The 24,045-nt window shown below is 36.0% G+C and overlaps 1 protein-coding gene across 4 annotated transcripts in view; it reads right to left on the bottom strand.

The window, feature by feature from the left end:
* Cdep (Chondrocyte-derived ezrin-like domain containing protein) overlaps window positions 1–24,045 on the bottom strand; it is a 144,044-nt gene that overhangs the window by 96,771 nt on the left and 23,228 nt on the right. For all 4 annotated transcript variants that reach the window (XM_074125812.1, XM_074125814.1, XM_074125813.1 and 1 more), the window contains one exon: window positions 16,293–16,397. The gene's annotated coding sequence lies outside the window, so the exon portion shown is untranslated. The remainder of the gene's footprint in view (window positions 1–16,292; window positions 16,398–24,045) is intronic.

Raw genomic sequence — 24,045 nt, 5'->3', positions numbered from 1 at the left:
TAAGAGAAAGCCATCAATGGATTGGGTACTTCTTCTTGTTGTACCTGTCGATGATGCCATATCATCAAATTTACTAGTGGTATGTATTGACAGGTGTCATTTTTTTTTTTTTTTTTTTTAAAAAAAGGTTAAACTAAAAAAAACGTTGACTGAAAAAAATCGCTAAAATCTCTTCCGGTTCGCCATTGTAATCCTTACTAGGAGATGTAAAAAAAAGGTAAAGTAATCGACTATTTTTTCAGGCGGGGCTTAACGTCCAACTACCAATTAGGTGTCGAGGACGGAGGCGACTAGCAAACATACTTTACTATAAATTTCTATTATTAACCATTAAATAAAATCCAAGGCCTAAGAACGGGAATCGAACCCAGTACCACAACAGATATTAGCTTCGCAGGTCTCGCCTCTAACCGCTCGGATACCGTGGCGCCTTCTAGGAGATGTCCTTACATTAATTAATCTTCACTGAAATGGCAACAAAATCACCAAATCGAAATATTTCCCAGCTAAATGTTACAATAAAACTGTTTGCGTGCTTTCAGAATCTGTAAGTTTAAAGGAGATCTCGAGAGCCATTTTTAGAAAGCAAATAATGGAAAATCTATCGAATGAAGCGGTACTTCCTGTGCTACGATTTCGACCAAAACGTTTCCTCTCACACACTGGTCTACAACGCGAACAACTTTTCCTACTTATATAACCTCAATACTGATATTTCCCGAGATAATTGAAAATGGAAAATAAAAAATCTGCCTAATTAAGAAGAAAAAAAATAAATAAAACTTGCAAGTGACGTAGTTACTTCCAAGAGTGCTATGACAAGCTTGCGTCCATATTGAACGGTAAAGCAATTAACATCGGAAATTAATACGGAATGAAACGATGTGTGAGAGATTCAGCTACATTTTGCTCACTTTCACAGCCCGCTTCTTCCACTCGGCTTTAAATTACACTTCTAGCTACATCGTCCTGATCAATATGCTCATCACAAGCTAGAGGGATATACAGCAAAAATTAATGTCAAAAATCAAAGTTAACTACAAGGGAATTTTAACGACGTTCACAAATACCCGGATTTACCAAAAGTCTCAGCATATTTTGTCTTACAATTTAAAAATGTTTTGTATAAAATTAATTGGTATCGTTTCCAGAAAGACCTTTACACAGCCTTATTCATTTTTGTCAGGTTTTTCCGTGTGAAAATTCCAGATGAAAAAGTTCATTCGGTTTACATCCAGGTTTTCCGCATCCACTAACTGCTTCATTTTCGCCCACATAGATACCTTAGACAGCTGTTTTTTTGGCACTTTTGTATTGGTCATGGATAGAACAGTTTGGATTCATCTATGTAATAGAAAACTAGAGCTTTATTCATTATTATTTGTGAGCTAAAGCTAGAGGCAAAGTTTTTCAATTACTTTACGAATGCGAATTACATTCTTTTCATGAAATCCAAGCTAAGATACGCAAAATTTCGCAGAGGATACAAACTAGCGTTACATAGAATTGCACCCAAAACGGAAGTGTTTGTTGTCAGTCATTGGAAAAAAGAAGTAACGTTTTTAAACATAATTATCACGATTTTTTTAACAAACAACTTCGATATTTTCACTGATTCTTAGCAAGAGATCAGATTATCGATTTTTTAGATTTCACACCGGAATTATCCTTGAGACGAAAAAAAGTGGTTTTACAAATTGATGTGCGACCTCCTCGTTTATTTACTTGGTTTTCTCTTTAAACGTGGATAAGTTTTTACGTGGAAAAACATTCTATTTCACGGACGGATGATACAAATGATGATCGACTTCAATATGATCATCAAATCAATATTTCCCCTAAAACGGAAAACTTTGACAAGCTCACATTATTTTCTTCTGCAGGCAATAAGGAAAAAGGAAAAGTTATAAATAGGCTTTCCATTTGCTTCTTTCTTGAGTTAAAAACCACGCAAAGAAAGTCAGTCATCTAATGCCTTTTAGATCCATCTTCAGATCCTTACTGGAAGTAAGCACTATTAGATCCAATTTTAACTAACTCTTCTCCTAAGGGTATCTTCAATTACTTCCTTCAAGTTCTAGAACGTACGGAATCATCATCTTAGAAAAGCTTTTTACAGAAGTAATTTTCCATTGTCTAACTTCCTTCTGTCGGCTTCGTCCCCCCTCCGGAAGACTGTATAGCGGTATAGTTGGCTATAAATATTATTCTTCACTGTAAGAGTTTATAATACTCTGTTGACTCAGCAGAAGCTTTACCAGTAACTGTTTTCCATGTCTGACTTCTACAAGGCAATAAAATAACTGTTTTATTCATTTGTCACAAACTTTTGTTGTGAAATAAACATCGCCTCTTAAAACTAGAATGTAACCCGGACCAGCAACAAAGCATACCGTGCGCATGCGTACTAAAAGAAAAGAAAATAACATTCTTTTAACACGTTTCAATTTCAAAGATAGATTTTCAATGTTTAGACTCCCAAACCCATGGCAAGAGGGAGTAAAAGTAAAGTAAAGTAATCGCCAATTTTTTTTGGGGGCGGGGCTTAACGTCCAACTACCAATTAGATGTCTGGACGGAGACGAAAGCTCATATTTTCTTATAAAATTTTTTTCCTAACAAATAAAAAGTAGTAGGGATTCGAACTGGCGATCTCCCACTTACAAAGCCACGCTCTTGACCACTGACCAACATCTGCCCCACAAGAGAAGAGTATAAAATCTAAGAAACTGATAATAAAGAAAACTTGGTACTTGAAAAATACTTATAACAAGAAGTATACCTGGCCATTAAATAGCTATAAAAGTTAGCTATATCCAAAGCCAGATGGTCTGTATTTCTGTAGGTAGGCTAGTAGGAGGCTATCAAGCCACCAGCTTTCTTTTAACTTGGCACTCTTCTATATAAACATGGCGCCCCTCTCCGTCCTCCCAACAATTACAGCCGGCATCTATAATAGAACTTCTATTGGGTTTTTACGATCTTGCAGTTGTGCTCCACTCCAGGCACTGCGGTCTTTTTTCCAGCTACTATGATTATATTTCCACTTTAAGCTTGATAATCCCAACAGTTGTAAAGTTAGTATAACTAGCTTTGGAAAACTCCTTCATTTTATACAAACAACTTTAAGGTTAATTTTGTGTTCATGAGAGAAGTTGCATGCTATAAAGGCTGGCAACACTTAATTGCCGGCCAGTTAATTCGATGCTCATTAACATAGTAATTAGTTAAGGCATCGTTCACTTAAATTGGGATTGTACAGTGCTTGGAACACAGATCTTGACGATTATAGCCGCCACCTTCATAATATATTAATATTTAGACCGGTCGTCTCGTCGTTAAAGTGAGACCAAGGTGTTGCGATACTGCGCAGGTTTTCTGTTTTGGGATTTTCACGAGAAATATCCGTTTTGAGTTTCCCAGCATCCGGAAAAGTGGTTTTTACGTATTGATCTGTATATCTGGTGTATATCCACAGATATAAACAACAGTGAATAAACTTAAAGTAATGTCTATTTTTTCAGGCAGGCTTCAAGTCAACTATCACAAATTAAGTATCGTGGACAGAGGCGATTATCAAACATTTCTTACTACAAAATTCCTCATATTAACCATTAAATAAAATGCAAGGCCTAGACTAGTACCGCAATACACCTTAGCATTGCGTGTCTAGCCTATAACCGTCTAACATACTTTACTATAAATTCTCTCATATTTACCATTAAATAAAATGCAAGGCCTAGACTAGTACCGCAATACATCTTAGCTTTGCGGGTCTAGCCTATAACCGCTCGAGTATCGTGGCGCCTTAGAACTAACTATCCTTCTCTAATAAACTCATCAGTACTTATATTATAGCTTAAAGAGATCATGTAAAGAGATCATACGATAATAAGCTAAAAGCAATCAATTAACTTCGAAACCAACCACCTCTCACCGAAAACAATGTGAATAATAACTTCATAGATTTCATCTGTTTTTAAGAGTAAAAACCAAAAAAACTAGGTGAAGTGAGGGAGTCAAGAAAAAAAAAAGATTCAATGAATAAGAAAAAAGAAGAAAATATGAGGCCAGAGATCGTTCAAGGAAAACTCAAGAAATAGGTCAACCGAAATAAATGAAAAAGGAAAAGCTCTTAGATAAACACCGATGGAAAAACTACGAATTTTAGTAGCAACATCTCAGACGACCAAATTATTATGAAGGTTGGAAAATTCAAGATATTATTAGTGAATCTACTATAACTCGAAGAAAATTGTAAATCAATAATAAGAAATGATTATTTTTTTATTATGATCAAATTTAGGATCTAATCTAAACTGGAAGGCAAAAATCTGATGTAAAAACTAACACAGCTAGAATTGCACAAAGTACCCTGGAATCGTATTTCGGAGAAGCATCTTAGGTGTTACCATTAAAATGAATTCTACAGCAGAAATGCTACTAAAAGGTAGCCAATGAGTGAGAAGTGTGGAGAAAATGAAAGAGAAAATGACTGAGGAATCGACTTGAAGAGGAATTCAGATAAATTTTTAGCATTTTAAGCGATCCGTGGTACTGAAAAAACGCTTAAAAAGAAATAAAATAAGTTTTTAAAAACATATTGCGTGAACTCACACGATTATCACTAGCTCAAATTTTGGAGGTTTTGAGTTGACTCCAAAAATTTGTTTACAACTCCAAATTTTAGTGATACTTCTATAATACATAACAGCAGGAACTCTGAGTAAAGGGATTAACTCAGGAGTTAGTGAATGAGTGTTCCTGAATTCCTTCGACAAGATCCCGGATTCGAATCCAGCTACAAGCTCTTCTCCTAACAGCTTCTTTTGAAATTTTGATCGCTAGTTACACGTGAATTGCCACGTTGCGCCTAAAGTATGCAAGTTTTATAATCCTGCCACTTTTTTAGTATTTTAAACATTTCGAGAATTATTTTTTCAGACTCAAAGGGCTTCGAAACAGATATTTTAGTGAACACATAATTTCGAAAAATTGCCGCAATACTTTCCTTACTTTTAGTAAGAGTAGTAAAAAAGAAGGTGAGATAAGAAGGCAGCAGAAGAATATATCTTGAAAGAAGATTTACCGGGAACAATCAATACAGGGGTACCACTCCTCTCTGGGGTATATGACCACCTTCTTCGTACTCAATTACAATTCTCTCAACGATCTTTGATTTATTTCCTTTCTTTCCTGTTTCCCACAATCAAAGAATAAGATTTCCTTTTTTTAAAAGTCATTTAAACAAAGCAAATAAAATTACAAACTTATTAATATTTTACGAAGAATTTTCTAATAAATAGATCGTTCGTTTGAGTTCGAAAAAACAAAAATAAGGCATTAGAGTTTTTTTTTTCTAAGAGTTCATTCATTGTTTGTGTGATGGACAGTTGCTGTTACGGGGAGAACATTGACTGGAGGCCGGTAGGGCACTGCAAAAAATGCTTTGGGCGCCAATGACCTCAGCCTTAAATAAAAAAATAAATAAATAAAATGAAGAAATAAAATAAAATTTCTCCAAGAGGAACGGGACACAAAAAGTAGGAGAGGGAAACGTGGCTCACAATTTGTAAATATTTCAATTCCCTAAGGAATCGTAAAAAGAGAATATAACTTCAACTGAGTGGCTGCTTTTATGTTCACATATACAAAATTCGTTGTCACTTTTCCTTGAATATTAGTGCACTTATTACGCACACATAGTTTGCATTTGGAGGGGGGGGGTTAAATGCAGCAGCAAGTAATGAGATCTCTTGGCAGGACATTCTGTGGACCTGCTCCTAATGATGGATATTTCATTTTGGGTCTAACAGTCATCATAATGCTTTGTGACGTTACACATCTAGAGTTACCTAATCTAGAATGTACGTAATTGGTATAGAGATTTAGTTGAGGGGTTTGTGGAAAAACTTTCCCATCGTTTTATGAGGAAACAAAGAGCATATTAAATGAGACGGGTTTCCCTGGAAAGTTCATAAAAAGGAGATTTTTTGGGAAGAGTGACGAGGCAAACCTCCCTCTAAAGTGCCACTTCAATCTAATGGATGCTCTAACACCTTTAAAATATTTATAAGAATTAAATATGTAAAAGAAATTTCAAATTAGAATAAGATCTCTCAACAGGTAAGTACCACAACTTTACTGAGTAGATTCAGATTCTTCACTGTTCTTGAGATTTCTAGAAAATGGTATTTACGATTCTCTATTAACTTAGCACTTGATTTCACGCACGTAGATCTATCTATAATTTTTATTGGAGTATCTTTGATTTTATCAATCGGCATTTTTATGGTTTCCAGTTTCGAACTTTCACCCACCATCAGAGGTATAATTCAGTTTTTGTGTAGAGATTTCGATTTCAATTAACTTTCCTCCTCGCACCACACTTGCTGAGGTAAGGGCTAAAGAAGTTAACATGGTATGTGTGATATTCAAAATTTCAATAATGAGACGGAAACTGAAGTAAAGTGGAAATCTACACCCAACTAAATAAATACACACCTCTGATGATGGATAAAAGACCAGAAACGGTAAGAGATACAATAAACTGCCTGCTATTACGAATAAAACAAAATATATTATCCAGCACTAAGGTCATACCATATTTACCTGAAAGTTTTTTTGGTAGGAGTTTATTCGTTTTGGTGCCGTTTTAGCGAAGGATGGAGCCTTGATTTTTAATCTCCAATACTACTTTATGGTCATGTACGGCTTTACTTACACTATATTGCTAGTTTGAGTAGAACATGTTTTGAAATTCCAAGTGTTCAATACCAATGGTCAGAACTTTTAGAAGCAAGAGAAACAGGAAGTGATTTGTGAGCGAACTCACTAGAGTTTTCTCAGATTTTTCTACGAACACCAACTGATGCAACAATGCAATACGAGTATACAAATTATACTCTTAATTTTATTATTATTATTTTTATTTAAAGCTCATAAACATCTGAGCTAATTTGGCACCTGCAGCTATTTTTCAGTGCACTTCCAGTTTCCAGATAGTTTTTTTCTCGTTACAAACCACATTGTCTATCATTGGACAGTGAACTACAAGATTCTGTCTTTGTTTCTTTACAAAACGATGGAAATGTTGTCACAAACCTCTAGCTAAATCTCTATACCTTTTCCATACAAGGCAGGCCCCCATAAAATCTATTTACTCACTATTACTAACAAAAATCAGCAACCAAGAAAAGAAAAATTTCAAGGGCCAGCAGCTGGATTCGAACCCAGACTCTCCGCTAGGTAATCCACCAGTAATACTAACTAAAGTAAAAGTAAAGTAAAGTAAACGACTATTTTTTCAGGCGAGGCTTTACGTCCAACTACCAAATTAGGTGTCGTGGACGGAGGCGACTAGCAAACATACTTTACTGTCAATTTCTGTTATTAACCATTAAATAAAATCCAAGGCCTAAGACCGAGGGAATCGAACCCAGTACCACACAATACATATTAGCTTTGCAGGTCTCGCCTCTAACCACTCGGCTACCGTGTGGCGCCCGTAATACTAACTACTTAGCTTATTAGCTTATTAGTGAAAATTGATTTGAGGAAGCTTTTCTGGGTTAAACTTAAATTTTTGGGAGCCCTTAAAAAGTGCCATTTCTGGCTATTTTACAGTTTTATCACCCATATTTTGTAACTGAAAATTATGTCGTGACAATTTTGAGTTTATTAACAGTCAACTACTGTTCCAAAATACTGTCAATCTATCAGAACAGTAGTAGGAAAAAGCCGTGTGAATGTTTCACATTAGATTTCCATCAAAAAGCATAATGAGCAATAAAAATCATTATAGGGTTGCCACTAATCGTCATAAAACATAATTAAAGAAAACAATAACAGTGAGGCTATTCACTAAACAAGCAACTCCACATTCCCGAGAGTCTATCTTATCAGGAGCCGTTATCAGTTCGCAGTGTTTATATTAATACTATAAATCTTAAACTTGCGATGTTTACACGTCCCCCATAATTTATCGCACTTGATGCAAAACTAGAGCTGAAAATAAAGCTACTATTGTTGGCAGGCTTGAAAATTAATAAAATAATAAATATAGAGGCAGTTTACTCCCCCAACTATAGTCAGGGCAAGGTAGGCTTTACTTTCTAAATAGATGGCGCTCTTTTACAGGTAAAACATTTAATACCTTCAAAGCCATTTACATCAATTAACTTACAGGAAAGTTCTCTTTTTCCCTATAAGAAAGGCTCCAAGGTTGGTTGCGTTGGCTGCTGGAAATCTCAGGGATTCGATGACAATGGGCGTTAAATAGTGAAGAAGTTGAGTCACAGACAGAAATGGTTGGGACCGTCTGCTAAAGGAGGACAGCAGAGAAAGAAAGAAGAATTAATAGATACGAAAGGATTAACTCAGTGATAATAGTGGAGAAGTTGAGTCACAGACAGAAATGGTTGGGACCGTCCGCTAAAGGAGGACAGCAGAGAAAGAAAGAAGAATTAATAGATACGAAAGGATTAACTCAGTGATAATAGTGGAGAAGTTGAGTCACAGACAGAAATGGTTGGGACCGTCCGCTAAAGGAGGACAGCAGAGAAAGAAAGAAGAATTAATAGATACGAAAGGATTAACTCAGTGATAATAGTGGAATTCCAACGCAGAAATCCCGTGTACAAATCCTAGGTTGGCAATCTTTAGATTCTTTTCTCTTGTTAGCAAAGGCTTCTTACAGTTTACTGTCCGAGTGATGGACATTGAGAACACTATCGGAAAGCTGGCAGTGCACTAAAAAGCTAAGGGCACCCAAATACCACCGCCTCTTCTTGTTAATTAATGCGGTAGAAAAAGTTGCGTATTCCATAAAAGCAATAAAAGATAGAGAATGTAAAAAAGAGCGGAAAAGAAGAAAACATTGCTAACTGAAGAGTGGAAAGAGAAATGAGAGAAGTAATTCTTTGGTTGTGCCATTCGTACTGAAATCTCTGTGTGAGGCTGTGTGGACCACAGATGAGATGAGAGATCTGCCTTTGTCTCTCTCTCTCCATCTACCTTCTTTTCCACCAGTCCAAACAACACTAGTTACAAGATAACGGCCTACTGAGGCAGGGCGAGGTACTGAATGTATTCCAGACACACACACAAACCATCGCTACAACCACAGAAATACTATAGTACGATGTATGTAGTTACACATTAGGTCTTCTAGAACTACCCGCCGGCCGCTCTAGACATTTCTCCTTGCACTAAAGCAGAGGTATTTCTTCTTATTAAGAACTATCTATAACTGTATCCCCGTCCCCCAACTTGGTATGTTTTAAATTACCAAGCTATCGCTCAAACGTTCTCCCACAAGACTATGGTTAAAAGAAGAAAATGAAATAAAATGAAGTGAGCTACCTCAAGAATTTTCGCTTACTAAAACACTCAAGCTTCTATCTACAAAATTTCCAACCAACTCCGAAAGTTTGAATAATTATTAAATTTTATTAAGCTTACAGTTTGAAAGAAACCTGTTCCCTTAAACAGAAACCGGAACCTTACAGGTAACCCTCTCCCCCCCAAAAAACTGACCTATTTTCCTAGAAGGAAGATTACAGCAAAATTACGTAATCTCAGCACTCAGCGCTCTTTCTAGAACTATCCCAGGGTACCTGGACGTGTTGATTCACACTTCAAGAGGATCGCTGAACAGTGAACGTTCTCACCTGTAGATCTATTTTGGCCATAATACTGTACACCATGTTAACAAAATATTAGTAACCTTCCTTTAAAGAGTGAAGTAAGAAAGGAGCGAAAAATTACCTACAGACATTGCTACATCTGTTAGCCCAAGATTAAATTCCCGTCGATCGAGTAGTATTTTGGAACACTTAAATAAAACAAGAGGAGATAAGAAAACAAAGTCTGTAATATCAATATCTAGGAACAAAGTACGTCAAAAACTTTTTTTCTTACAAGTTTCAAAGTACAAAGGAAAACAAAAAATAAAACTAGTAAGAACAAAGTTTAGTGTAGTCACAAACACACGGACACAATATATATAATAAAAAAGTGAACTTATCCGGATGGAATATCAGCGAAATGGGTTGGGCTTTGTCAAAGTTACAACGCTCAGCTTAAAAAAAACTAAACTTTCAAGAAAAAAAAGAAAAAGAAATTGAGTACATTAACTTGAGAACTTAAGCTTGTGTAGGAATACTTGCCGAACTAGAGGACAGGGTAGGTAGTAATATTGGGAAACTAATTATAGTGCTTCTGCTCCACTTGGTCGAAGTTTTTCATTTCAATTCTGCGACTGTAGTAGACGTAACTGGGATTAATTTCTAATCTAGGTTGATGAGGGAGGCCTCTGAATCCTCCAATATCGTAGAGAAAGCATTACAGCTTTCTAGGAGGATGGACAACCTACCATTTATTGTTTTTGGAGTTTTACACATCTCTGTAGTAGTCTCTGCTAGCCAAGACTTTTCGCTGGTAGTACCACCGATAATCAGGCCAAGAAGTTTTGCCCCAGACCATGCTGACCTAAACTTTCCAAAACACTTTCTTTAAAGATACGAGATGGACTCTGAAAATAACTTCGGAGAATGTCCCTACGTTCAGACTGTGAACTGGAAGAGCGAAAACTGTTCCATAAATCCAGAGTATATAACACTAGTATGGAATATGAAACCTCTAGCACTTAGAAACCATAAGAGACGTAACACAAAATCGATAAAAGGAAACCCTAGACCTTGTAAATCGATGTGGCGGTTACTACTACGAGCATCCCGCCTCAAGTTCACGTATATATGTACGAGTATACAACATATATATTTCTTGATCGCGCGAACTGTTGGCCACCAGAGTATGCCTCAGGAAATAAAGATTAAGTTTGGCAGCTTTCTCGTGCTGCTTAGTTACTTGTCTGGCACAATGCAAGGTGTTACATATTTCTTTTCCGGCGCTTGTACTTGTACTGCCAATAGCGTTTCTAAAAGTTGAGTAATCTTCTATTTTTTTTAGGCAGGACTTAACATCCAACTACTAATTACTATTTTACTACCCGAACTAGAGTGCAGTATCTAGGGTAGCCATACTAGTTTGTGTTTTTTTTTAATTTAAGACGTGTCAACAGCTGAAGTTAATGGTAGCCGAAGTTTTTTTTTAAATAAAATTTCGGCCTCTGGATAGTGTTTTCTCGTTACAGACAACCTTGCTAAAAATCCGGACTGTGAGCTGTAAAAAGCTTCTAGAATGATCTAGAAATCTATAAACCAGCTACTGGATTCGAACCATAGATTTCCAACTAATGCCTTCCCTTAGCCAAACTAGTTATTGCTTGCCCTAAGTTTACTAGACTATTTTCAATTGAAAAAAATTTAAATTAAGTCCCAATCTTTGAATTCAGTGATTAATTAGCATTTTGAATAAAAACTTTCTGTATTTTTTCTGAAAATGAACCCACAAAAAAACTGATTGCGGTTATATCATCTGTTCAGGAGAGCTGGAAGCAAACATTCACTGTAGGTATGTAGACCTTAGTTTCCAGTCGAATCCCGTACTCGTTCCCTTGATATCAACCTGATTCATTACCTTTAAATCACTTCTAAAACCCTAAATAATTACTTTAATTTAAAATATGCTTAGGTTTATTCAGAGGGTAGCTAAGGCTGGCGAAATTCTCACAAGATGGAAGATTCATAGAGCCACTGGAAAGTGCACTGCTCCGTTCGACAAGTTGGCTCTATTGGGCAGAAGACCAAGAAATAATCAAATGAAAGATATCATAGACCTCCCCCGGGTACAGTTTGACACAATTACCGTCTGATTGGCAAGAGTTATTCAGCCTAGGCTGAATTATTTTTAAAGTCTAACCTCAGCTTCTAGAGCTTTCGCAGTAATGGTAGAGGAGATTAGTCAGCTTGTGAAATTACAATTTGGTTTTAAGAACGTACAACTTTTACTGCAATTATCATTCTCTGACAGCGCACTTTCTTTTAACTGCTTTATTTCTACCGTATTCAATTCGTACTAGCATTATAATTTAGTTAATCTTAAAGGAAAATCGAACGTCACAATCAACAATCAACCATGGGAATTGAAAACGCACCTACGTACTCCAATTGAATCCTCCTCCATCATAACCATAAGGATCATGAATTGCCAATAAAACAATTTACACCCAATTCCTAAATTTCCAGCTCAATGTAGCCCGAACTCCTCTTTCTTCCTATCTTTAGCCACACATTTCCCATTCCAGATAATCCTTCACATCGTTTAAAACGATGTTGACACGGCGATTTCCCTTCAACTTACGACAGTGCCAGCGCGCTGGCTGGTTTCTCTTATCCCGTATGCAGTTTACAATACATTTATTGGAAAAAGAGAAATGCTGTATATTCAGCGAAGGTCAATTTTACTGTTCTAAGATGCCAAAGATGATCAATAGTGTAGATCTCAAGTTCATTTTTCTATATCGACATTTCAAATCAACGTAATGTACTTCCTAGTATATACTAAAACTAGCGCCATCAATTTAAAGCTAAGATAAATTACACAATTCTCAGTCAACAAATCAACCTATAATGCTAGTTCTATTGATCTCTGGAATGAAGACATTAATCTACAAATAGCCGACCAAAATAAAGTATCAAAAATTTGTAATAATAATAAACGTAAATCAATCATCGTAGCCAAAGCCTTGAAAAAGTTTATTTGGAATAATATTTTACTTGTGAGAGAGAAATCAAGAAAAAAAAAGAAAGAGAAATAACAGATCTGATTTTTGTTTTGGTAGGAGAAAGGAGGGAATAGGAATTTGATGAAAAATATGAAGAGAGGCTCGTGGCAATGAAGTTACATCTTGGAGATAGAGAGCTTTAGTTTGGGTTTTAGCGAGTATAATGGGCATTGGACGAAAGGGAATGTGAAGAGAAGCAAAGAACTTGGAAAGAGAAAGAGAAATTTGGGGAGAAGAGGAACTGCAACTAGGCGTTAGCATATGTGTTCTGGCGAGAGAGCTGGCTACAATAATCGCACATCTTGATCGATGTTCATTGGCGGCTACACGCTTTAGCCTCTGACTTTTATTTAGCTACAATTAACGCACATTTAGTTACAATATCCATAACATACTCAGAGTGGAGAAGTTACCCAGTGGTAACACTCAAAACATTATTTCACTGTCTATGGAGAACTCTCGTCGTTAGAGAGAAGATCGCGAGGTCACTGTCTTTCAATACGTCTAGAAGAGTTAATTGGAAATGTCCTGGAAGAAAGGAATCGTATCGGTGGATTGTGATGAGATTGTATGTTAAGATGGAATCTCCTGTAAGGCGTTTTAGCCATTTCTGGGCTGAAAGGAATATTTAAGTTTGTGTGAATGGTTTGATTGGTGAGATAGAAAGGAGCGTCAACTATAGAGCGAAGGATTATAGACTGCAAGGTCCGGGATCCTTCAAGGTTTGAGCGTTTGGGTGTACCCCACAGTTTCGATGCCATATGCTCAAACATATAGATATAAATAAATCTTTTTGTTGTCGACAGTGAGTATTGTCAAATAGTTTTTTCAGTTGTCTCAAGCGTCAGTTGAGTTCTGCTTCACTAAGTCTTGTATGAGGATTCTGTCGAGCTAAAGCCCACAATCCCCTAAGCTTACCTATGCTTTTTGATCAAAAAACCATCTTCTTCATTTAGAGAAACTGTACGAGCATGTAAGAGCATGTTTGCTGGCTTACAGCTACAAACACACAAACATACTGATCTGTGTAGATCTTGCGCGCACAATGTGTGTACTGCACCACCAAAACATGGTCTCCAACAACCTGAAGCCTCTGAACAACCATGGCAATGTGTCGTAATGCTCATTAATTACTACTGTACTGTGCAAACCCGCCGCACACGAACAACATGGAGTTTCAGCTTTAGAAGAGGGATTACTCTAAATTACGATCTAAACCTACAACACTACTATGTATACAGATAAGTAAATTGAATTTAACAATGTAATGTAAGAGCAATATCTATTATTTACATAGGCTGGGCTTATTCAGTGTTACCAACATTTGGTAGCGTTATTTTATTGCAAAAAGGTCTGTTCAAAATTAGTTAATTAATTCTTATTGCAGTACATCCAATGAACTCTCCTCACACCAGACTCACCTATACAGATAAAGTGGTCACATCAAATCGAGAGAATTAGTTAAGACATGCCTGACAGTGGAGGAACTCCCCGTCAATTTTTATTCCACCAGACCAATGAAAATAAAGTTTTCCATTTTCCAGACGAAAATACGTGCGAAACTGTTTTTAGAAATGGCATATAAATTTCCAATTAGGTGTGCTTAAAGGGAGAGTTTACAAACAGAGTTTATTGCTTTGGAGTCAAGAAGGGCAGAGAGATTTCCAAGACCATGCTACATGGAAATCCAGAAAGGCCTAGAAAATAAAGAAGACTATATCCTGAGTGGTGTACGAACAACGTAGAGGAGGATTTGAGACGGATGAGAGTGAGGATATAAAGGACAAAGGCAGGAGAATAGAGGTGATGGGCATCGGATAGTTAGAAAAGATCATTCTGGTCCTTGGTGCTAACGAAGGGCGAAGTTTCTATTAGTAACATTTTCGTTTATAATTAAGTATTAGGTTATAGCTATGTTTACGTCCAACTATTAGATATCGTGGACGGAGGCGACTAGCAAACATACTTTACTATAAATTCCTCATATAAACCATTAAATGAAATGCAAGGCCTAGACTAGTACCGCAATACATCCCAGCTTTACGGTTCTAGCATCTAACCGCTCGCCTATCGAGACGTCTACCTTCTCTTGTCTACCTAAACGGAATATCCACTCCACTTGCTAACCATGATCGCTAACTTGGACTACACATGGAATCTTGCAACCTGAGTTACATCATATCATCCATGTTATGAATCACATACTAACAAAATAACAAACAAAAGATAACAAAATTTCCTAGTCACCATACATGACCCAAATCTTCTTCTTTCACTTCAGGCTAAAAGCTCACTCACCCTATAATCTATTAGCGCTAGCACTCCTTTCTTAAGACTGTCCCAGGAAGCCCACAATGACGATAGTCCTGCGTTCTGTTCATTCATTCAACTAACTGCCTAATGGCCACCATAAAATTTTTTGTTTCTGTTGGTAATTCAATTAGCGGAGATTGTGCGAGGGGATGCCAACTGTCTTGCTACAAATTTAGAATTTTAGACACAGGGAACTCCGATTAGTATTAGTATCTACTTAAGGTGATGTGATGAGGCATACGTGCACACACGAAGTTTGTTTGAGACCAATTAGTAAAAAAAAATATTTTTTTTTGCACTTAGAGTCACAAAATTTGTATTTCCGAGGAAAAAATCAAAATAGAAAACCTATACGATAGCCGTAAACCCTTTTACAACCAGTGAGAGAAAATAACAAGGGATTTGGGTAGTCAAGAAGCAGTAGAGGGATTCGCAAGGCCATTTCCAGGATGGAAGATTTATAAAAGACGAGGAGATAAAAACCTTCACTTGCTGAAAGGGTTTGGATGTTGCGCAGACTTAGGATGAAAGGTTGTCCTAAAATGAATGGCGAAATTTGGGGTGACGGTCTATTTCTCCCTCACGGCTCAATATCCCCACGTTTCGCCAATACTAGGTTTAGCGAGTTTAGAGGGTAGAGTATACTCTGAAGAGAATATTTTTAGGATTTATAGGTGAAAGATGACACGGCAAGCTGCTACCGTCAAAAGAGCCCTTAGAGGGATGTTTTTGCACTTTCAAGTACTGACAACTATTTCACAATTACGTGCAGATTTCTTAATTAAATATTTTAGAAAGACAAAAGATCCCTGTGGATTGCATTATTCGCCAGTTGAATAGTAATGGCATTTTTTAACTACCACTTCCTAGAAGCACTTTGCTAAATGACTGGCAGCATTCAATTCTCCCCAGGGGATTATAATCAAAGCGAACAATTGAACATAGAAGATACCCACAAAGTGATCAATAAAAGGAACAATTGATAGGAACGTTGTTCTTTGAAGAACACAATTTAATTAAAATTGGAACAATAAAATTGCGCCAAATTTGGAACTTTAATTAATACGAAGACTGTGCACCATTTTATCTTTAGTAAAGTCTCATTAATCTTCTGTAAGATCAAAAATTCGGTAAAAAACAAAAATAAATAAGTACTACCTAAATAAAGAATAAGTATAAATATAAATAATTTCTGCATGTTGGCTAGTTTAACTGAGTTTAATTCCAAACATTATGGTCTGCCGTTTTGCTTTCATCTTTAAACCTTATCATGTATATTCACGATACTCACTTCTAAAATGAATGAAATAACTGGAAGGTGTAATCGCCGAAGTTTTGGTGGTTTGCTTGAATATTTGAAAGGGGAATTTCAAGCCAGTTCAATGTGACCCAACACCTGTAAAAGAAATAAAAACATTTTAAACAATTTTAAGAAACACTTGCTATTCAAGCACTTTTAAGTACTTATACCAAGTACTGATAATATAAAATATCCGAAATATTTTCTCATTTCTTGAATTAAGCCAATAAACTTTTTAATCCAACCACTTATCACTTTTTTTTGTTCATCTTCCCTTACTAAACTTTAAGGGGCCGTGCCAAATATTAGATATCGAGTCACCACTCCACATCCGTTTTCAAGTCCTCAGAGTGGATAAAAAGGTTTAAACTAATCAGACTGTGGAAAGTAAATTTGATATTTAGGCTGGATCCACTGTCATATCCCAGAATAACCTTTTAAATATATCTCTCAATTCATTTGACTCGTCACAGAAAATAACTCTCATTAAGAATCCGAAGATTCAGCAAAACGTGTGATATAATTAATTTAAATTAGATCGTGCTAATGGTGAAAATTAAACGATTTTTATTTCCAATTCCATTTTCACACTAGAATATTATAAATTATTAGAAAGTCTATAACAGCACAGTTAACAAAACAATAAGCAACACCATTTTAGGACAGCAATGAATTGCCATTCTAAAAACAATAACTTTAGAATACTACCAATACTATAAAGACTACTAAGACTACTTCAATTACAATACCATGTTGTTGTTACTATTGAAATACATGCTAGCCATACAAACTGTAGTAGAGTGTAATTTCTATAAATCAACAAGTTGTGCAAACAAACATTAAACTCAAATTAAAGTTCTAGTCAGACTATGAGTGTGTGGAGGGGCAACTTTGTTACTATCATTCTGTTGCTCTGAACTTAAGTACAAAGGGCAAAAAAAAAGATTGAATCAGAGCTGTAATGGCTTTTTCTTTTTTACGGCCTACTGTAAATTGGAAAAAGAAAAATACTATATTTTTGTATTTTAAATTATTACTACACCAAGGAATTTTCAATTGTTTCAATAATTCAATTAAACAAACTGTAAACTTTTACCAAAAAGGCTACCCTGTTGAAGGTTTAGATAAGTTATTTATATGTAGAATGTTGGGTTAACTTGAGCAATTAAAGTGTGTAATTGTTAAATTTTAATTTGACTTTTTACAAATTATTAAAGTTTAATGTAATTTGGAAACATTATTTCTATAACTGACATGGCAGGTAATCTTATTGATGAATAAGTAAGGTTCAGGTAAGATGTCAATTAGTTTTTTTTGTTAATTGATTTAATTATAGGAGCAACACCTTCAGCAAAATTATCTCGAGTAATTGGTCAAAGTAAAGTGATGTTAGACCAGTATTGGTTAAGGTTTCTTTTAGTTTACAGAAAAGGAGAATTTAAAATCGTAAAAGATTCAACTAAATTATAAGTTTAAAATGAAAACTGCATTTCATTAACTATCTATCTAAATTAAATAATTTTGTTTCATATAAAAATAACAAATCACTAATTAAGTACACGTAGCAATTAGTGCAAATAAAGTGATTAAAATTAAAACATCATTAAATTTAGTGTAAATATTGGCTCATTATTTAGCGATTAAAGAAAAATAACTTTATAATTAATTTTCATGTTCCTTGGCAATAACCAAGAAATGCAAATATCATTGTTTAAACATTTCCAAAATAAACCAGCTCAGCCTCACCGAGTTGTTCCCCATATATGTTAAGATACATGTGTAGATCCATTAAGTTTAATCTAGACTATTTCATTAAGGTTGAGTTTCATATGTTAAGAGAAGCTCTGGATGTAGCTTACTAAGTTTACCAAATTGTTGAAGTTGGCTGTTTGAAAACATCACGTTGTCATTAACTAAATTGACTAAATTTTAATTACTCATTTTACGCAACTTAAAATTACAATTTGGGTAAACTAGGCTAATCACCTTAGAGATATACTACACTAATCTATGGGATTTTTTTTTTTTTTTTTTTTTTTTTTTTTTTTTTTTTTTTTTTTTTTTTGGCGCATCAACAGCTGAGGTCATTAGCGCCCGGAGCTTTTTCCAGTGCACTGCCGGCCTCCGGACAGTGTTCTCTCGTTACAGACAACACTGTCCATCACCGGACAGTGAGCTGTAAGAAGCTCCTAGGAAGAGAAAATCTAAGGGTCAGCTGCTGGATTCGAACCCGGGACCTCCGCGTGGGAGTCCAGTATGCTAACCTCATAGCTAATCCCTTCCCTATAAGAATTTAGCAAATAGTTAAAAATAATTAATTTAGACCTTCATGAAATCATTTTTAAGTCAAAATCAATCAACAATCTACAACAGGTAAGAGAACATTAATCATTTCGTTCAACTAAGCAACACTGTATAAACGTAGGCTTAATTTCACTGATTGTGTTGATAATCTGGTCTACATCATTAATCACAGTAAACAATCATTAATAAAATTAATAAAATTATGGCTAATTTCGCTTTAATTAGTTCTCACTCTTCAAATGGTCATAATAATCCTTTAACTACTCCATTACTACCTAAAGTTTCTCTTCGTCGCCGCGAAATATAATACACTGGGTTGTTCATTGTTCGCTCACGAACAGAATTTGATTTTTTTAAATTATTTTATTTCACAAAATTACATTTTAAAAATTAGAAGACAATTAAATTAATAGAATCACTTCTCATAAATAATAATAATCAAAAAATTAAAAAAGTAGTATTTTACATAGTGCATTTAAAGGTACCTTTAAATGTACCTGATATCTTTGTCAATATTTACTATGGATCTTTGTACTAAGTTCAGCACAATGTCAGCTGGCAGCAAGCCCAGCATTTGCAAGGAGGAGCTCTCTTTTGGATGCACATTCTATTAATGCAACTCTTTCTTCACGTCATCAGCATCTCTCTCTCTCTCACTTTCTCTATCATCTCGGAAAACCATTCACCACCATCATCAACAAAACGAGAAAGTGTTCCTTACATTTTCACTTCCTAGAGCAACCCTTTTTTTTTCTTTTTTAAACTCCAAAAATTATTTCTTTTATCTTTCAGTAAAAACTAACATACCTACACCTTAAACTAGCCCAATTGACCAAGGAGGAAATGATAAAAATTGGGTATCCGTAAGTGATCTTTGATTTATTTTTTTAATAAAGCACGTTCTACTCCTTTATCACAAATAAGGGAAAATAAATAACTACACAGCGCTAAGAAGGGAAAGTGATATACGTATAGAAATAGTTGCAGTTTGAAATACACCTGACAGTGTGATCTCATGAAATATGGCAGCTGAAAACTGATGATGATAACAACAAGGGTATTATATGGCGGAAAACAGGACCCATAGAAAAACACAAAACGAGTAGCTACTATTAAGGACAGAATGTTCTACAATTTACAACAATCTCTAATTGTATAAGCTGGCTATAAAAATAAGAATAGAGAGAGAGAGAGAGAGAGACAGTAAACCTCCTATTATCATCAATCGCACTCTGTGAGGTTGTGTGTGAAGACAGATAGCAAGTAATTACGAGTAAATAGAAAGCGAGTGTGCGAGATGACGAAATACACTTAGAAGTGGTGAAGTGAACAAATGCATTGTAATATAAGTGGACAAGTTTTACAACTAATTCATCCCAACTGGAACAAACAAGCTGAATGTAGGAGTACCTGTCAGCTACCTCTATTTCTCTCTGTTTAATTGCCTACTTTAATTACACTCCTCTACTACAGTGTCGCCCTCTTGAGACAGACAGAAAATAACTACTCTACTGTATACTATAGAATATTTTATAAAATACATATTAAATAAAAAAAAATTAACTTACAACCAAACTTTGGACAATTAAAATTTCTGTACTACGATAACTGATAAAAGCAATTATCTTTTACCAAAATCATGTTTTATATTAAACAATTTATTATCCATTAATTTTACGAGTTTCCAACAGCATTTACACAGAGAGGAAATTGAAGTAGCATAATTGAACAAAATAAAAACTGCTGAACTCAGACTTTTTTATTTTTAATTTGAGGCGCGTCAACATCTGAGGTCATTGGCGCACAGAGTTTTCCCTTCTAAACTACCACTACGGGTCTCTGAATCCTGTTCTCCTGTTAGATATAACGTTCTCCATCACTGGACAGTGAGCTGTAAGTAGCTCCTATAGAATGAGAAAAAGGCCAGCAAATAGAATCAAACCCGGGATCTCCACGTGGCAATCCAGTACTAACTAATAAATAATTAAGATTAGAAGTAAAAGTAAAGTAAAGTAATTGCCTATTTTTTCAGGGGGCCTTTCGTCCAACTACCAAATTAGGTGTCGTGGGCGGAGGTGACTAGCAAACCTACTTTACTACAAAATTCCTCATATTAACACATTAAATAAAATACAAGGCCTAGACTAGTACCGCAATACATCTTAGCTTTGCGGGCCTAGCCTATAACCGCTCAGCTACTGGAAATGGCGCCTGGATTAGAAGTATTCAAGTACAATAATTTCGGAAAAGCAAGAACTCTTCATTCAATTGTACTTTGAAGATAATCGCTTTTCATTCCACAGGACTATCCTACGAAAACCAATTTTCCAATTAAAAATAATAATAATATCGTTATCGGGAAAGGATTAGCTATGAGGTTAGCATACTGGACTCCCACGCGGAGGTCCCGGGTTCGAATCCAACAGCTGACCCTTAGATTTTCTCTTCCTGGGAGCTTCTTACAGCTCACCACCTCTTGTCTGTAACGAGAGAACACTGTCCGGAGGCCGGCAGTGCACTGGAAAAAGCTCCGGGCGCTAATAACCTCAGCTGTTGATGCGCAAAAAAAAAAATCGTTATCTAAATGTAGGTATGTAATGTGTACAAGAAATTAAGAGAAAATTATAAGAACAACTTTTTTACGAAAAATATTCTTTCTATATAGTGATATTTCCGTATGGAAATCTTCAGATTTACTTTTCTTTTCTCGAGGAAAAAACAAAGCGCCCACTTCCGGTGAAAACTGGGCATCGAGTACCTGCACAATTGCATAATACTCTTGCGAGGGGTAGGAAAAAAGGATTATTGTCACTTTTATGTGTGAGGGGGCCACGGCAGCCAAGCGGTTATAGCAAAGCTAAGATGTATTGCGGTACTAGTCTAGGCCTTGCATTTTATTTAATGTGTTAATATGAGGAATTTATGGCTGAGTATGTTTGGTGATAGTCGCCTCCGTCCATGGCACCTAATCAGCTAGTTGGACGTAAAGCCCCGCCTGAAAAAATGGGCATTACTCTACCAACTTACTTTCTTATCAATAAATGTGTATGTAAGAGAACAGTAAAATTACAAACTAGAAAACGGAAAATTATGGTGAGAAGAAATGTGTTTCTTACAAGATATTTTGTTTATAGCAGCCACAGAAGTGCTGAAGAAATGGAAGGAAATGAAGAAGTGGAATAAATAAAAAGGGAACATTGGGACGTTAAATCATTGAAAGTACTTTTTAAGCCGGCCGATTAGTCAGATCGAAGTTCTATAGCAGAACATACACGTGAGATACTCTACCATTGGTACTAGGCATCCCCACACCCACACGTGAGCGCCACCCTATGTGAAAAATGGCCCAATATATTAAAGGAAAACTGTCAAAAGTTGTTTTTTTTTTTAACGATTTTGGGATAGGAAAGAAGAAGTCTTTTTTACAAGTGGTCCATAACCCGAACACACAGTTCTTTCTAGAGTATCTGAACATCTGCTTCCAGCATCCTGGTGAGGGGAGCAAAAGGATGTTAAGTTGGAGTACTCTGAGTGAGAGAAAAATGAAAAGGGTTATTAATCACAAAATAAAGTACTTATCTTCCGGTTTGTTTTTAAAGAAAATCTCTTAGGTTTTCACTTATTGCGCCATTATTAATTAAGTGATTGGAATGACTGTAGGTTAGGTGTTTCGGTTTAATGTTAGTGGCTACTGCCGCCTTCTTGATACCTAATTTTATTAATTTCATGTGACACTATATACCCAACTTTGAAGAAAAATGGATGGCCGGAAGTCCCACTCTCTCCAAATAAAATTATCTTTTAATATTTTCTCACGGCTCCTATCAGTTTATTAAAATCCCCTGACTACAAACACCTAAATCAAATTTCTGGGAACCATTTTCCAGGAAATTCGATTGCGGTACTTTTTGTGAGAATGTAGAATGCCTTACTTGAAGTGATAAGAATTAAATATGCTATAAAACTTCAGAGATTCAAGAAAAATTGTGAGTTAGAACTCAGGAGAATAGTAGATTTTGATTAGTTACAATATGGTGGTAATTATTGTAATAAAGTGATAATACAGAAATATGTCCAAGGAAGCAGAGTTTGTCCTGTAGCATGGAGAAGGTAGAGGAGGTCATTAGCACTTCTACAACATCAACTACAACTATGGAGGGCCTAAATAACTATTGTAATACCCAGATCGCCGATAGACCTCACTAATTTATTCATTATGATTACAACTCTGCCATACCTTCCCCGTGATAGTTGGCTTCACAGCCTTTCTAATACGGATTTCTGTAAATATCATCCATTAACTGCAGTAATGAACTCCATGTTTATTGACACTGCCTAAACACGATTATTAATCTGTATTGGTTAGCGTACTGGATACCCCTCACATATGTTTCTAAAAACTACCTTTTCCAGACAAAAAAGGAATTCAAAATGTGTATTTCCGGTAAAAACTATCAAAAATAAGACTCGATCACACGACTGCCACTTGGAAAAGAAAGGAAGAAAGCAATGAAAAAAGCTGATGTTAAACATTAGAAATAATGTACAGTACTTCAGAGATCTTTCAACATGATAGTAAGGGCAGCGTGTTTTAGTAATCAACGCGGCGGCTTCATGGTTGGGTACATAGCGTGGCCTTGCAATCATGATCATTTGTGGCACTGAACCATGGATGACCGCGAGCATGCTTTTTACATACACAGTCCCAATGAATGACTTTGATTGTACTCATTTTCACTGTGTTTACAGTACTTGATGTACTTAATTCTCATCCTGTGCTGGAACTTTACGGCAAACACCCTTGGAACCCACCCACTAAGGAAGAAAGTCTCAAGAGGAACACCAGGAACGGTGGAGATCCCGAGCTGATTGCCTTCAGGCTAAGGAAATTCTTGGACGGCTAAGGAAATTCTTGGACTGTCTAATAAAATGACTGTGGTTGGCTTCAGCAGGTCCCGGTTCCGCCAGGTGTTGTGTTGGACATGCGAATTTAGCGTACCATCTTTTCAGATGCGGCCTTACCCAGTCTCGCCACTCTGCGCCGGCTGTGGTGAGACCAATGAGACTGTGCAGCATTTTGTAGAGGTGTGTCCCGTTTATTCTAAAACTAGATTCCTCGTCTTCGGGTGGTTAAATGTTTTCCTCCAGAAGATTGTAGTATCTGGTAATCTTTAAGAACTCTCTAGGTTTATTCAGTACACTGGGCGATTGGATTGCCATGTTCCCTAGTGTACTGTTGCTACTTTATTGGTTTAAAGTAATTGACATCTGGCAATTTTTTACCCGATTTGTTGGTTTGAAGCCCCGGAGTCAAAGGGTGGGCGGGGATCAATGGGCATTTTGGATTGCCTTTGTTCCTTCCGCCTTGTGGAGGAACCGCTGTTTGTCACAATCTAATCTAAATCAATCTAACACAACAGGATATTCACTCAGGGCAACA

The sequence above is a fragment of the Rhodnius prolixus genome, unplaced genomic scaffold (assembly GCF_049639745.1).
Source record: "Rhodnius prolixus isolate KJV_2025 unplaced genomic scaffold, Rpr scaffold_3, whole genome shotgun sequence".
Lineage (NCBI taxonomy): Eukaryota > Metazoa > Arthropoda > Insecta > Hemiptera > Reduviidae > Rhodnius > Rhodnius prolixus.
The sequence above is the reverse complement of the archived record's forward strand: the minus strand, read 5'-3'. Positions and strand labels throughout refer to the sequence as shown.